This window comes from Ceratotherium simum, chromosome 17 (assembly GCF_057802395.1).
Source record: "Ceratotherium simum simum isolate JZ-2026a chromosome 17, ASM5780239v1, whole genome shotgun sequence".
Lineage (NCBI taxonomy): Eukaryota > Metazoa > Chordata > Mammalia > Perissodactyla > Rhinocerotidae > Ceratotherium > Ceratotherium simum.
The window spans coordinates 11,586,156-11,599,302 of NC_141916.1; the positions used below are offsets into that span (position 1 = coordinate 11,586,156).

At 39.1% G+C, this 13,147-nt stretch overlaps 1 protein-coding gene across 27 annotated transcripts in view; it reads left to right on the forward strand.

The window, feature by feature from the left end:
- The window catches only part of R3HDM2 (R3H domain containing 2), a 139,230-nt gene that overhangs the window by 1,755 nt on the left and 124,328 nt on the right, over positions 1-13,147 (forward strand). For 4 of the 27 annotated variants that reach the window (XM_087442142.1, XM_087442159.1, XM_087442141.1 and 1 more), the window contains exon 2: positions 3,565-3,621. The exons of the other annotated variants lie outside the window; for them this stretch is intronic. The gene's annotated coding sequence lies outside the window, so the exon portion shown is untranslated. The remainder of the gene's footprint in view (positions 1-3,564; positions 3,622-13,147) is intronic. 27 annotated transcript variants of the gene reach the window in all.

Below are 13,147 nucleotides of genomic sequence, written 5' to 3' on the forward strand. Positions count from 1 at the left end.
ACCTCCTTCAGGTCTTTACTCAAATGTCAGTAAGGTTTCTTTGGCTATCTAAGTTGCAAAGCCGCTCCCTGACATACATTTATGTAATTCCCTATCCCACTTTTTTGCTTTCATTTTCCACTTACCCCTTATCAACCGATAATGTGCTGTGTATTTAGTCTCCTCCATTAGAAAGTAAGCTTCATGCGGGCAGATAGCCTTGTTTTGTTCATTGCTGTATCCTCAGCATGTTGGATAGACTTGACGTGCTGTCAGTGCTCAGCAAATTTATTGACTGACTAGGGAAAGAGCAGTTGTTTTATTCTTGAACTCTCTCATTGTCATGAATTTCTGATCATGATTGGTTGTCCTTGGAGGTGTGGAATGGATTTGCTCTAGGATTTTGTAAAGTACTCATTGGAAGAGTTCTTCATTGGAAGAACTTGAAATATTTTTTTTCTGTCCGTTCTTGCCACATTTCTTTTTTGAAGAAGTCTTGTACTTTCAAGTCATTGAATGAAAGCACTTTGAAGGCAGAGAGGATGGAGTGTGTGGGGGATCTTTGGTGTTGCTGGTCTTGGAGGAAGATTATATCAGATCTCAGGTAGCTAGAGTTTTTACCTACTGCTTCAGGCTCTTCCTTTGAGGTTTGTTCATATGCCTGATGAGACATGTATCACCATCTTTACCTTTTTGGGCCCAGAGAGCTGAGCAGGCTGGTCCCACTTTGAATTTTTCAGTAGACTGGAGATATTAATATTTATAGTCCAGGCTGTATGGGTTAGAATTTTTTTCCCATTCATGTGGAGACAGTTGAGCTCAAAAACTATAAGAATAATTTTCTCTAACAATGGCGGAGTGTTTGGTTCTGGGGAACATGTGATCCTCTTTTTCACAAATCCATTTTGGGGGGCATTTTTAGCAACTAAATTCTGTATTAAATCTGAGCATAAAAGGAGCAGGCCCCCTGAGTTCTGTGGATTATCCCTCATTTATTTTTTCCTTTCTCGTTTCTTGATTGGTGCATTTGTTACCTTCACTGACCTTCTGGCTAGAGTAGTATGGATGAGATTTCTCTTTGGGGCAGTCCTGGCCACTGTTCTCCAGCTTAGGAAGGCGAAGGGGGTGAGGTAGTGCTTTTAACACTTTGTGGGAATGCTGCTGGCAAAGCCTAAGGTTTTTGCTTAAACCTTTGCCAGGATATTGAAAGCATCCAGGCTTATGAGAGAATGGTTTGTAGGGGGTGGAAGAATTGGGGATCTTGTATCTATTGGACTAGATCTGGTTCTGATATTATTAGTGTAAAGAAGTAACAGCATCAGAAGTATATTAGTAGTTCTCATTTTGTGAATAATTTCTGACATAGTTTAGGCAGGTTGATAAAACAGGTTTCTGTTGTTCCCTTTTAAATCCTTTCACAAAGTTTCTAGGAAGTCTTTCTCAGGCCTTCTGGATACTTAAACATCTGTATTGTGTGTTCTCACCTCTTTTAGATAAATACTGAGTGCTGACCATGTTTCAGTGTAGGTAATGGTTTCTGAATGATGCAGTGCTTATTCCTGTGCCAGATGCCTTTATGAACTCAAGGAAAGCTTTCAGGAAAAAAGCAGATTTTGAGGAAGGGGTATAAAGTGTTGCATTTTAGTTACATGGTCCCAGGAAGTGCAGAGGACAGAGTTTTGTGAAACTGTGTGTGGGTTGTGTTTTTAAGATTTTTCTATACCTCCTTATAAGATTGGATAAGGAACTCTGAGTGTCCCTCTGTGGAATGTGCTGCCAACTTAGAAATAGTAAACATAACTGGACTCATGGCTTGAATATGCGTGCATGAATACAGTTGGTGAGTCTGATTTTAGAGACCTTCTTCATACACAGTGTCGTCAGTATTTTCCTCCATCTGTATCCTTCTCATCCTCTGTGTACAAAACATTCCACTTAATAGTCTTTTAGTGGTTAACTTTTGTTCTTACCATGGTTGCCACTTTAGCAGTGTAGCATCTGTTCCATCTCTCCAATAGTTATTCTGTCCATTCCTTCTTAAGTTTTAGTTCATTTCTAAAAACAGATATAGATAGGAAAGATTTCTTAACTTTGATCTGTTTTGACTCCTCTTTGAGTTCCCTTAAATTTTCTTCACATATATCTGTGTTTTCTCCAACAGTTAAAAAAATTGATGTTGAAAGGCCCTAATTACAATAATCTGCACTGATTTCATCATTTTTACTTGGGATGTGTGAAAGGAAAGATTCTGGGATGGTTCCTAAATCCAGGTGTTCTTTTTGCTTTTCTGCAGGATCTCTTGTGAGTTGTTCACTTGTGTGAGCCTATACTGGAAAAGCTGTTTCAGCTTTCTAGTTTTTTTTGTGTGTGTATGAGGAAGATCACCCCTGAGCTAACATCCGTGCTAATCCTCCTCTTTTTGCTGAGGAAGACCCACTCTAAGCTAACATCTGTTGCCAATCCTCCTCCTTTTTTTCCCCCAAAGCCCCAGTAGATAGTTGCACATCCTGCTAGTTGCTGTATGTGGGACGCGGCCTCAGCATGGCCGGACAAGCGGTGCGTCGGTGTGCACCCGGATCTGAACCTGGGCCGCCAGTAGCGGAGCGCGCGCACTTAACCGCTAAGCCATGGGGCCGGCCCTCAGCTTTCTGGTTTTGACAGTAAGTTTCCTAGAGTGCTTTATTTGTGCTTTTTAAAAAGAACTGACCAAATTGAGAACCCCAGCCTAGAGATGAGAGACAATAGAAAAGGTGCAAAAGCTTCAGGCAGTCATGTCTCCCAATAGTGAAAACACTTTTGGTATTTTTAAAAGACTTATTTTGTTTTATTTCTCCTTAGTTTGTTAACCACAAAAACATCAAAAATCTTTTTATTCAGTTTAATTGCTTGCTTACTTGTCACATTGTGACTGTTCTAAATTGTCAAAGACTTCAGTTTTTTGTGGGAAACAATTTTCAGGCCTTTCTGGTATTTTCTTGGGGAAAAAAAAATGAAGCTAGTTGTTAAATGCTCCTGTAAGGTCTCTTCCCTAACTTAAACCAGTATTCTGATTCTTCCATTTCTCTATGGGCATTAATAGCATGTTTTACAGCTTTTTTTTTTTTCCATTGAAAACCTCAAAATCTTTTGCAAGCGAGTAAAAACTATAGTTTTGCACCCATACAGTTACTCTAAGGTCTCGAAAGATCTTAAGTCCTTATCTTGTAGAGCTAGAAGTGTAAAGGTAAGTGAGGTAATCAGCAAGATTCAAAAGAACTGAGTTTATTTCTAGTAGGTATTTGTTGATTGTGAGTCTGTAGTGGGAAAAGAAAGAGAAAACACTGGTCTGTAGGCTAGTCAATTTCTATCTTGATCTTTTGGAGGTAATTTTGCTTGCACTATTAGTCTTCAGTTCTTGTCTATGTACAGAATAGAGATAGACTGTTTTAACTTTATTAACTAATTTCCTCTGCTGGTCTTTTATCTTCCTTATGTGAATGCTTTTGGTATATTTCATGTTAATGACAACATTTGTGCTGCAGTGTTTATTATTAATAATGATCAAAACCATGTTTCATATCTACAAAGCACTTTTCTCTTTCCTAGAAGCTCGTTGGACCTTAAAGTGGTGTCAACATGTGTATTAAAAACTAGATTTTCCAGGTATGCATTTCATATTTTTTTGTGGTGGTGTTTTTGTTGCATACGTCAGTTGTAAGAATTTATGCATGGTTTTGGCATGTGAGCAGCATTGTGGTCGTAAGGTAATTCTTTGTTCCTTGGAGAAGGGTAATTCAGACTGTGAAAGCTTCAGAACAGAACTAGGAGGAAAGTAATCAAGGCAGTGACAATCCAAATTTAATGATGGATACATTTGAAATATATTTTCTGTATACTCAAAAATTATTCTTTCTCATTACCCTTCCTTTGTGATTCTGTGGGAAAAGAGAAGAAGAAAATCTAGGATAGTAACCAGCTGATAATAACCAGCTGATAACTTCCAGGAAACAATGTGCAATGGATGGGTAGCAGGTGAATGTACACAAGTGGTCACTTAGTGTTTCTAATGCTGTTGGTGGAGGCAACTCCCAGTGGCCATCAAAATCGTTGAGAAGAACATGGTAGACCTTGTTAAGTCGAATGGACGCCTTTTCATCCTATCTTATTCAGTTTTTCTGCACCATTTGTCACTGTTGACCCTGTTCTTTCTTGAAATGTTTCAGTGACACTACTTTCTTTTCTACTTGAATTCCTGGCTCTTTTTCTCCTGCTCATGCCGTAAATAGGTGTTTACTTTAAGGTTTCTTTTGTATGCTCCCTCTTTAACTCTGGTTCTTAAACCTTAATGGCATAAGCATCTCTTGGAGAATTTGTTAGGAATGTGGCTTACAAAAGCCTTCATTATCTGGCCTCTGTCAGTCCCTCTGACCTACCTTGTACCACACTTCCCTGTTGTTATTATGCTCTAGCCATAGTGGCTTTTTTTCTGCCTCAGGGGCTTTGCTCTTGTAGTTCCTTCTGCCTGAATTGGTGTTGTCTCAGATCTTTAGCTGACTTACCTCTTCTCATTATTGAAGTCTCAGCTCAAATGATTTCTCCGCAGACCTTCACCTTGTCCAAAATAGTTAACCTCCCCTTTGTGCTTCATCATACATTCCTCTGTTTCATTATCTCCATAGCATTTACCACTATTTTACATTATCTTGTTTGTTTTCTTGTCTGTAGTCTGGCTTACATCTAGAATTTAAACCCTGAGAATAGGGACTTTATTTATTTTGTAACTGCTATATTCCTAGTGCCTAAAACAGTTACTCAGTACACATTTATTGAATAAATGAAATGTGCATTCCTGGGTCTTATCCCCAGAGGTTTTGATTTAGTAGGCTTGGGATGGAGCCCAGGAATTTGTGTTTTAACAAACATTCATGTTTCTGATGTCTCTGGTCAGTTGTCTTGGATGATGTTTAGAAAAACATTGCTCTACACAGTCTCTCAGTCTCATCTACTCTCATGGCTTCACTTAGCATCTTTTACTATATGCTGACAATTTATGAGTCTCTGTCTCCAGTTCTGATCTCTCACCTGAGCTCTAGGCTGATTTATTCACTGGTCTCTTGAACATCTCCATTTGACTGTCATGCAGCACCTCAAATTCAACATGACCAAAGCAAAAATAATTTTTCCCTGGAAATTTGTTCTTGCTGAGTTCTGTTTTCTGTTAATGATACCACCTAGTTGCATAAACCGGAAACCTGGATGTCATACTTGAGTCCTTCTTACTCTTTAACATCCAGTAATTATAAAGTTATGTAGAGTCTTATCTCCTCAGTCTTGCTTGAATCTTTCCATTTCTCTCCATCAGCATTGCCGTTTTCTTAGTTCAGGAGATCATCATCTCTCATCTGGATAATTGAGATGGCCTTTAGCTGGCCTTCCTGCTTTAGTCTTGCTCTTTCTAGTCTTTCATTTAGTCCTATACCCTTCAGCCAAAGAAAACTAAAATCTGTTATTTTCTCAAGCTTAAAATGTTTTAATGTCTTCTTGTTCCCAGTACAAAGAATAGGCTTTTTTTTTTTTTAATCTGAGTGCTTTACCTCATCTGCCTTATGTTTTGCTGTTTTCCATTTGCTTTCAGGGTTAGGCTTCAGCTACAGATGACTGACTTCTTCTTTCACCCTCCCTGTTCTCTCACCTTGCTGCCTTCGGATACACCATTGCTTCCCCTGAAAGCGTCTCCACCTCAGAACAACAAAAACAAAAACCCTCGCTGAGTTAGGGATCATGTTCTGGAACCATTTCAGGGCATCCCAAGCCTCTCATTTTGTCTGCCTCTTTTGAACCAGTTTCCACAAGGCTGGGTTCCTCTTTGTCTTTACCTTACCATATTTCCCTCCATACATTCTGAGTTTCTGCTCACACTGAAGTTAAAATTGCTAGGATCGTGATCTCTCCTGTGCCAAAAGAGCTCCCTAGAGAAAATAAACTAGAATCAGGGAGTCCAGTTTAAGGGCAGTCAAAATAATCCAGATAATAAGTAGAGTCTAAAGTGGTCCTACAAGTGTGCCAGGATGAACAGATTCAAGAGAGATTTAGGAGATAGGATTTGTTAGACTTGGAGATGTGTGTGTGTGTGTGTGTGTGTGTGTGTGTGTGTATGTGTATGTTTAAGTATAGTGGTTAGTGAGAGGGATGAGCTCTTGGATGACTCCCGGTTTTCTGGGGTCCATACCAGGGTAGATGGTGACATCATTTAAGAATTAGGGAATAAAGGAAGTTGCATGTTTGAGAATAAAGGTGAGGTGTTTAGTTTCAGATTGGTTGAGTTTGAGGTGCCTGTGGAACCATGTGGAAATGCTTAATAGAAGTTAGATGTATTAATCTGGAGTTGGAGAGAGAAATCAGGGCTGGGAGACATTTGGGAGTCAACAAATGTGTTGTAGTTGAAGTGATGGGTTTGGGTCATCTAAGGATCATGTCAAGACTGAAGAGCTGAAGGCTGAGGAGAGAGCTTTGGAGAACACTGACAGTTAAAAGTGTGGCTGGTGGCAGTGGAGCCCTGGAAGAAAATTGAGGAGTCCAGGAAGGTAGATGGAAAACCAATAAAGTGTGTATGGTAGGATCTTAGAGGAGAGAGTTTCAAGGAGGAGGAAGGCAGTCATTCCAGTGTGGTTGAAAAGTCAAGTATGATAAGGACAGAAAGGAATTTATTGAATTTGGCATTCAAGTCGTTGGTGACATCAGTGAGAGCAGGGTCTCTGGAGTGATAAGAGCAGAGGCCAAATTGCATTGGGTTGAGGAATATATAGGAGGTGGTAAAGAAAAGGCAAATAAGCCCTGTTTTTCAAGGTCATTGCAAAGAGATGGAGAGAGAGGACAGTAGTGAGGGAATGTGGGGTTCAAGGAAGAGTTTTTTAAGATGAATGACTTGAGCATAGTTATGTGTTTGGGGAATGGGCAAGACAATAGAGAGTGGTGATAATGGAGTGAAGTTCTTGAGCATGTAGAGAAGATGAAATCTAGAGCAGAGATAGAATTATTATTATCTCCTTCATTAAGAAAAAAGGAAAAGGTCAAAAAAGGGGTGGGGACAAGTATTTGGTATCTGAACAAAGGAATTTGAGGGCATGCCTTAATCCTTGTGGTGTAGGAGACTTATCCTTTTGGGTTAGGGGGCTGATGTGTTAGAGTAAAGAGAGTTGGTAAAATAGGGGCCTTGAGAAGAGAGCCAAATTTGAATAGCTGTTGAGAGAATGTGGGGAATAGCTGACTAGGGGTCTTGTATGGCTAGGCAGGCAAAGGTAGGGTGAGGTGGTGTAAGGGTGGGAGGTGATGTCAAGCAGATAGAATAGCCTAAGCAAAGACCTACGAGTATTAAAGAATATGGTACGTATGGAGGGGCAGCAGTATTTTGAATGGCTGGAGAGCCTGATTTTATGGTAGGCTCTAAGAGCTATATTATGGAATTTGGAGTATTTTGAGGCAACAAGGAACCTCTGCAGATTTTAATCAGAGAAATGGATTGATTGTTTTACAAAGGCAACTCTGATAGCAATTTGGAGAAATACTTATGGGGAATTTAGAGTAGAGGGAGAGAAACTGTAGAGGGAGGAAGCTGTTAGAGTAGTCTGTGCAGAAGATGTTGAAACCACGACTGACCAGGGTATGCTGGGTAAGAAACAAACCATAAATTTCAGTAGCTTGAAACAACAGCTTATCTCGCATTTGCACTACATGTCCATCAAGGATAGGTTAGAGACTTGTAGTTATTCGGGGATGAAGGCTGACAGAGCAGCTACCATTGGGAACATAGCCAAAATGAGCTGGAGGCAAAAATGAGCTCTGGAGGTCTTGCCCCATTAATTAAATTCTCTGCCCAGAAGTGATTGGAGTGGACAAGAGGGGACAAGAGACGAGAAGATCAGAGGGATCCAGGAGATGGTGCCAGAATTTGGAGATTGATTAAATATGGAAGGAGAGAGAAGGAATTGTGAATAGATGGCTCTCAGTTTCTGTCTTGGGTGATTGGGTGGTATTGCTAACTGAGATAAGAAAGGGGCAAGTTTTAGGCATACTTAAATATATAAAGCAAATATTAACAGACCTTAAGAGAAAGATAGATAGCAATATAATAATAGGGGACTTTAATACCCCACTTTCATCAGTGCGTAGGTCATCCAGGCAGAAAAATCAATAAGGAAACATTGACCTTAAATGACACGTTAGGCCAGATGGACTTAACAGACATATACAGAATGTTCCATCCAAAAGCAGCAGAATGCACATTCTTCTCAAGTGCACATGGAACATTCTCCAGGATAGATCATATGTTAGACCACAAAACAAGTCTTAATAAATTTAAGAAGATTGAAATCATATCTAGAATCTTTTCCAACCACAATGGTATGAAACTAGAAATCAATTACAAGAAGAAAACTGGAAAGTTCACAAATACGTGGAGATTAAACAACATGCTACTGAACAACTGATGAGTCAAAGAAGAAATCAGAAGAGAAGTTAAGAAATACCCGGAGACAAATGAAAATGGAAATTTAACGTACAAAATACAAACCCTACGGGGTGCAGTAAAAGCAATTCTAAAAGGGAAGTTCATGGTGATAAATGCCTATGTTAAGAAACAAGAAAGACCTAAAATAAACACCCTAACTCTACACCTCAAGGAACTAGAAAAAGAAGAACAAACTAAGCCCAAAATTAGTAGAAGGAAGGAAATGACAAAGATCAGAGCAGAAATAAATGAAATAGAGACCAAAAAGACAATAGAGAAGATCAACGAAACTAAGAACTGTTTTTTTAAAAAGATAAACAAAATAGACAAGCTTTTAGCTAGACTTGCCAAGAAAAAAAGAGAGAGGACTCAAAATCAAAAATGAAAGAGAAAACAGTGCAACTAATACCACAGAAAAACAAAGGATCGTTAAGAGACTATGAGGAACAATTGTTTGCCAACAAATTGGACAACCTGGAAGAAATGGATAAATTCCTAGAAACATTCAACCTACCAAGACTAAATCTTGAAGAAATAAAAGATCTGAACAGACCCATTTGTAGTAAAGAGATTGAATCAGTAATCAAAATCCTCCTAACAAACGAATGTCCAAGACCAGATGGCTTCACTGTGAATTCTACCAAACATCTAAAAAAGAATTAATACCAATCTTTCACAAACTCTTCCAAAAAATAGAAGAGGAGGGAACACTTCCAAACTTATTTTATGAGGCCAGCATAACCCTGATACCAAAACCAGACAAGGACACTATAAGAAAAGAAAATAACAGGCCAATATCCCTGATGAACATAAATGCGAAAATCCTCAGCAAAATATTAGCAAACTGAGCTCAACAATATGTTAAAAGAATCATCCACTGTAATTGAGTGGGATTTATTCCAGGGATGCAAGGATGGTTCAGTATCCGCAAATCAATGTGATATACCACATTAACAAAATAAAGGCTAAAAATCATATCATCTCAGTAGATGCAGAAAAAGCATTTGATGGGCCAGCCCTGTGGCCTAGTGGTTAAGTTTGGTGTGCTCTGCTTTGGTAGCCCAGGTTTGGTTCCTGGGCATGAACCCACACCACTCATTGGCAGCTGTGCTTTGGCGGCGAACCACATACAAAATAGAGGAATATTGGCACAGATGTTACCTCAGGGCAGATCTTCCTCAAGCAAAGGAGAGGAAGACTGGCAACAGATGTTAGCTCAGGGTGAATCTTCCTTAGCAAAAAAAAAGGGGGAAAAAAGAAAAAGAAGAGGGTGAAATTAATTTTAAAAAAAGCATTTGACAAAATTCAACATCATTTATGATGAAAACTCTCAACAAAGTCAGTATAGAGAGAATGTACCTCAACAGAATAAAGACCATATATTATAAGCCCACGGCTAACATACTGAACAATGAAAAGCTGGAAGCTTTTCCTTGCCACTTTTATTCAACATAGTTTTGGAAGTCCTAGCTGGAGCAATTAGGCAAGAAAAAGAAAGAAAAGACATCCAAATTGGAAAGGAAGAAGTAAAACTGTCACTATTTGCAGATGACATGATGTTGTATATAGAAGACCCAAATGCTCCACCAAAGAACTGTTAGAACTAATGAATGAATTCAGTAAAGTGACAGGATATAAAATCAATATACAAAAATCAGTTGCATTTCTGTACACTAATAATGAACTGTCAGAGAAATTAAGAAAATAATCCCGTTTACAATTGCATCAGAAAGAGTAAAATACCTAGGAATAAATTTAACTAAGGAGGTGAAAGACCTGTGCGCTGACAACAGTAAGACATTGATGAAAGACATTGATGGGGCCAGCCCGGTGGTGTGGTTAAGTTTGTGCACTCTGCTTTGGCGGCCCCAGTGTTTGTGGGTTCAGATCCTGGGCGCGGACCTATGCACTGCTCATCAAGCCATGCTGTGGCGGCATCCCATATACAAAAAAGTAGAGGAAGATTGGGACAGGTATAAGCTCAGGGACAGTCTTCCTCAAGCAAAAAGAGGATGATTGGCAACAGATGTTGCCAATCTTCCTCACCAAAAAACAAATGAAAAAGATGTTGATGAAAGAAGTTGAAGACGTACATAAATGGAAAGATATTCCATGCTCATGTTTTGGGAGAGTTAATATCATTAAAATGTTCATACTACCCAAAGCAGCCTACAGATTTAGTGCAATCCTTATCAAAATTCCAATGGCATTTTTCACAGAGATGGAACAAACAATCCTAAAATTTGTGTAGAAGCAGGAAAGACCCCCAAATAGCCAAAGCAATTTTGAGAAAGAACAAAACTGGAGTCATCATGCTTCCTGATTTCAAATGATATGACAAAGCTGTAGTAATCAAAACTGGTATGGTCATAAAAACGGACGCATAGATGGATGGAACAGAATAGAGAGCCCAGAAATAAATTCATGCATATATGGTCAGTTAATTTATGATAAAGATGCCAAGAATATACAATGGGGAAATGATAGTCTCTTCAATAAATGGCATTGGGAAAACTGGACCCCTCTTTTACACCATACACAAAACTTAACTCAAGATGGATTAAAAACTTGAACATAAGACCTGAAACCATAAAACTCCAAGAAGAAAACATAGGCAGTAATCTCCTTGGTATCCATGTGGTGATGATTTTTTGGATTTGGCAACAAAAGTGAAATTAAGTGGGACTACATCAAACTAAAAAAAAGCGCACAGCAAGCGAAACCATCAACAAAATTAAAAGACAACCTACTGAATGGTAGGAAATATTGCAAATCGTTTATCTGATAAGGGATTAATATCCAAAATATATAAAGAACTCATACAACTCAATAGGAAAAAAAATCTGATTAAAAAATGGGCAGAGGAACTGAATAGATGTTTTTCCAAAGAAGATGTACAGATGGCCAACAGGTACATGAAAAGGTGCTTAACATCGCTAATCAGAGAAATGCAAATCAAAACCACAATGAGATATTACCTCACACCTGTTAGAATGCCTATCATCAAAAAGAGGAGATAACAAGTATTGGTGAGGATGTAGAGAAAAGGGAACCCTTGTGCACTGTTGGTGAGAATGTAAATTGGTACAGCCACTATGGAAAACAGTATGGAGGTTCCTCAAGAAATTAGAAGTACCATATGACCTAGCAATCCCACTGGGTATATGTCTGAAGGAAATGAAATCACTATCTTAAAGTCATATCTGCACCCCCACGTCATTGCAACATTAGTCACAATAGCCAAGACATGGAAACAACGTAAGTGTCCTGCAACAAATGAGTGGGTAAAGAAAATGTGGTTTTATATGCGTGTGTGTGTGTACACACACACACACACACACACACGCAATGGAATATTATGCAGCCATAAAAAAGGAAATCCTGTCATTTGTGACAACATGGATGGACCTTGAGGACATTAAGCTAAGTGAAATAAGTCAGAGGAAGACAAATGCTATATGATCTCACTTATTATGTGGAATGTAAAAAACAGAAAAACTGAACTCATAGATACAGAGAATAGAATGGTGGTTGCCAGAGTTGGGGGATGGAAGTGGGCAAAATGGGTGAAAGTTGACAAAAGGTACAAACTTCCAGTTATAAAAAAAAAATGTCTTGGGGATGTAATGTACGGCATGGAGACTATAGTTAATAATACTGTATTGTATGTTTGAAAATTGCTGACAGTACAAGAATTCTCATCACAAGGTAAAAAACTTAGAGATATGTCTGGTGATAAATGTTAACTAGACTTTTTTTTTTTTTTTCTCATGAGGAAGATTCGCTCTGAGCTAACATCCGTTGCCAATCTTCCTCTTTTTTTTTCTTTTTTTTTTTGCTTGAGGAAGGTTAGCCCTGAGCTAACATCTGTGCCAGTCTTCCTCTATTTTGTATGTGGTCACCACTGCAGCATGGCTTGATGAGTGGTGTGGGTCTGCACCTGGGATCTGAACCCACAAACCCAGGCCGCCGAAGCGGAGCACGCTGGACCCAACCACTATGCCACGGGGCTGGCCCCATTAACTAGACATTTTGTGGTGATCATTTTTGATGTATACATATATTGAATCATTATGTTCTACACGTAACTAATGTTAAATATCAATTATATCACTAAAAAGGGGGAGCGTGTTTGGGGTTAGAGGAGTGTTGGTAGAGAGTTCACTTTTGGAATGTGTAGCAGCTAGTTGTCTAAATGAGTCTGGAGTTCTAGAGAGAGGCAGGGGTATTTAGGTTTTAGAGTACTCTGCACATGAAGGGAGTTCAATCCATGATTGGGTATGAGATCATCCAGGGCAAACTTCTAGAGGGATGAGAGAGCTGAGATGAAGCCCCAGGAAATACCAGAATTTAAGAGCACTTCTGGCCTGATGGCATTGGATTTTAATGTAAAGATTGACATTTTGGGACCAAGGCAGCCTGTGCTTGTTCCTTACGTGTAACCCACTAGTGTTTAAAGGAAGGAGCAAATGTAAGCTGTGAGAAGCTGCTACTTCTGCCATTTGACAGGTGCTTCAGAGAACGTTAGCTCTGTTGTTTGTGATAATGGTGATCTATTTTTTTTTTGGTGAGGAAGATTAGCCCTGAGCTAACATCTGTTGCCAGTCTTACCCTTTTTGCTGAGGAAGATTGGCCCTGAGCTAACATCTGTGCCCATCTTTCTCTATTTTTTATATGTGGGAC